This window comes from Mus pahari, chromosome 5 (genome assembly GCF_900095145.1).
Source record: "Mus pahari chromosome 5, PAHARI_EIJ_v1.1, whole genome shotgun sequence".
In the NCBI taxonomy this organism is placed as follows: Eukaryota; Metazoa; Chordata; class Mammalia; order Rodentia; family Muridae; genus Mus; species Mus pahari.
Window position 1 is genome coordinate 152,913,544 of NC_034594.1, and position 3,612 is coordinate 152,917,155.

General features: G+C 40.1%; 1 protein-coding gene across 1 annotated transcript in view; it reads left to right on the plus strand.

Annotated features, from left to right (window-relative positions):
• The window catches only part of Acbd3 (acyl-CoA binding domain containing 3), a 31,400-nt gene that overhangs the window by 17,909 nt on the left and 9,879 nt on the right, over positions 1–3,612 (plus strand). The gene's annotated exons all lie outside the window — the stretch shown is intronic.

Genomic DNA, 3,612 nt, shown 5'->3' on the forward strand with positions numbered 1-3,612 from the left:
AGATTAGGTTCACTGGTGAGCCTTCCAATTCTGGATTGTAGTTCATTTCAAATATAGTCAAGTTGACAACCAGGAATAGCCACTACAGTATATGTGTTTTTTGTTTTTTTTTTTTTTTTAATATGTTTTTTAAAAAGAGTTGTATAAATGATTGCAGCCTGCTGTATCTAATAAATAAATGTCCTGGTCAGTGGCATCCAGAGAAGGGAGTTTATTGATTTTACTGGAGAGTTTCAAGATTAACTCTGAGAATGTTTTCTCTTCTCCCACCATCATGTAATGTTTTGGTTTTTTTGTTTTTGTTTTTGTTTTTCGAGACAGGGTTTTTCTGTATAGCCCTGGCTGTTCTGGAACTCACTTTGTAGACCAGGCTGGCCTCAAACTCTGCTCCCCAAGTGCTGGGATTAAAGGCGTGCGCCACCACGCCCAGCTCATGTAATGGTTTGAATGTACTGATTTGTTTTGGTTGCATGCATTTTTTTGAATAGCTGGTGCTTTTTCCTTGGAAGTGATTTAGAGTCTAAGCCTTAGAGTATTTTTTTAAAGTCTTGTATTTTATGTAGCGGCAGAGAGAGAGATGTTTAAACCTAGCACTGGATCTCTTTGTGAGTTTCAGGCCAGTCTATACAGACAGTTGAAGGTCAGCCAAGGTTGCATAGTGAGACCCTGTCTTTGGGTCACAGTGGCAGGAGCTTGAGACAGATGATCATATCACCTCCACAGTCAAGAGCAGAGACAGATGTTGCTTCCAACTGGGTTTCCCCACTCATGCAGTTCAAGACCCCCGTCTAGGGAATGGTTCTGCCCACAGTGGGCTGGATCACATTGATTGATGTTATAAAGACAGTTGCTCACTGGCCAGTCCAATCCAATATAAACAGTGTTTTACCAGGCTTTTCCTAGCAGATTCTAGGCTATATCAAGTCGACGATTAAAACTAACTTGTATGGTAAGTCATCTTACCAGCCATCAGGACATTTTTTTTTTTGGAGGGGGGAAGATTTATTTATTTTATGTGTATGAATATTTTACCTGAATGTATGTCTATGCATGTGTATATACCTAGTGTCTGCATGAGCCAGAAGAGGGCATCAGAACCCTGGAACTTGAGTGGCAGATGCTTGTGAACCATCATTTGGGTGCTGGAAACTGAATATGGGTCTTCTGAAAGAGTAGCCAGTACTATTAGCCACTGAACTATCTCTCCAGCTCCTATAATCTAAATACATATTAGTTAAGTATTATGTCTTTGTTTTCCATGAGTAAGTTGTTTTATTTCTCTAAGTAAAGACCACTTTGTGTGTGTAATAAAAACACTGCAGTTCATAACATAAAATTATCTTGAGGGCTGGTGAGATGGCTCATAGGGTAAGAGCACTGACTGTTCTTCTCAAGGTCCTGAGTTCAAATCCCAGCAACCACTTAGTGGCTCACAACCACCCATAATGAGATGTAACGTCCTCTTCTGGTGTGTCTGAAGATAGCTACAGTGTACTTATGTATACTAATAAATAAACCTTTGGGCCAGAGATAGTGGGGCCAACTGGAGCAAGCAAAGGTCCTAAATACAATTCCCAACAGCCACACGAAGACTCACAACTATCTGTTAAGTTACAGTATACTTGTATACATACAAACAAATAAATATTTTTAAATAAATCTTGATTTTGAGCTAAGGTATATCAGCTGCTTTCATTGATATTGTATGTCATGACAGTCATGGACAGAATATGCGTGGTATGTGTTCAGAACCAAGGCTGCGTGGAAGTTTCCTTCATGCAGTTGAGTTGAGTTGAGCTCAGTTCTACCTCAGATTTATTATACTTTAATTTTGACTGGATTTTTAGTCCTTGTGCACTCAGAAACCCTGTACTGTTGCCAGATTTCAACACCCCACACACACATACACACATTCAGTTCTGTGGCCTCCATATGGATGTATAACGCAGTTTAAAAATTTGTGTGCTAGCCAAGTATCTTACCACTGAGAGCTATATTCCCCAGTCCTCTTTTTATATTTTGAGATAAGAGTCTACGATGCCCAGGCTGGCATTTCATATCTCAGCCTGTTCTTGAACTTGCAATCTTCCTGCATCCACCTTCCAAGTATCTGGAGTTACCGGCCTGTGCCGGTGGAGCCCGCAGATGTCTTTCTTTGTACTGTCTCTTTCCCTGCTTTGCTGTGTGGATCACTCCAGCTTCAGGCTCAAGACACTGCTGCCTCAGCCTCCTAAGTGCTGGGATTGTAGGTGCAGCACTGTACCCAGACCAGGACAAAATTTTAAGTGAGAATTTGACCTCTCACTTCATTATCATAACCCTTAGATCAATGTTTTTGTTTGTTTGTTTGTTTGTTTGTTTCGTAAGACAATGTTTCTTTGTGTGGTTCTGGCCGTTGTGGATCTCACTATATGGACCAGGCTGGCCTAGAATTTATGGAGATCCTCCTATCTCTGCCTTATGAGTGCTTAGACTGAAGGCATGCACCACTGCCACCTGGCTAGACCAGTGTGTTTTTGCAAGTTGATAGTTTTATTAAATTTTAGGGGATGTGGTGGCACACACCTTTAATCTCAATGCTTGAGAGGCCGATGCAGGTATAAGGCCAGCTTGGACTATTGAAGCCTTGTCTCAATAAGTTAATCAGTTAATCAATCAGTAAATGAATAATTGGATAAATGCGCACACACATAATACACATACACAAACTATTTATTTTTTTATTTTTATTTATTTATTTATTTTGGTTTTTCGAGTCAGGGTTTCTCTGTGTAACCCTGGCTGTCCTGGAACTCACTCAGTAGACCAGGCCAACCTTGAACTCAGAAATCCGCCTGTCTCTGCCTCCCAAGTGCTGGGACTAAAGGTGTGCGCCACCACTGCCTGGCTCACACGCACTTTATTAAAAACATTTTTGTTGGAGCCGGGGGTATGATTCACTACATAAGTACCTGCTAAGGCTAACATTAACTCCATAAAACCTAAATCAAATTTTTTATGTATATGAGTACATCATTGTTCTCTTCAGACACCAGAATAGGGCATCAGACCCCATCACAGATGGTTGTGAGCCATCATGCGGATGCTGGGAATTGAACTCAAGTCCTCTCTCTGGAAGAGCAGTCAGTGCTCTTAACCACTGAGCCATGTCTCCAGCCCTAAATTAAAATGTTTTAAAATTTATGATTATAATCTTTTTATGAATATTTATTTCTGTCTATATTAGAATAGTTGTCCATGTATGAGGGTTTTGTTTGCTACTTTATATATCCGTCAAACTTACCAATTACAGCTTCTGTTTTTGTGAATCTTCTGTGGCCATTTGTTTCTTTGAAGTATAGTTTTCAGTTTCTGTAATTTTAATTTCTGTAGTTGAAGGTGAGGATGGGGAGAAAGTTCAAGTGCTATTGTTGGCTTTTTTGTTTTTTGTTTTTTTTTCCTACTTCAGCCTTGTGCTGGCATATTTAGCATATCCAATTGTGTAGTTTTCTCTCTCTCTCTCTCTCTCTCTCTCTCTCTTTTTCTTCTGTATTTTGATTTTTCGAGACAGGGTTTATCTGTATAGCCCTGGCTGTCCTGGAACTCACTTTGTAGACCAGGCTGGCCTCAAAC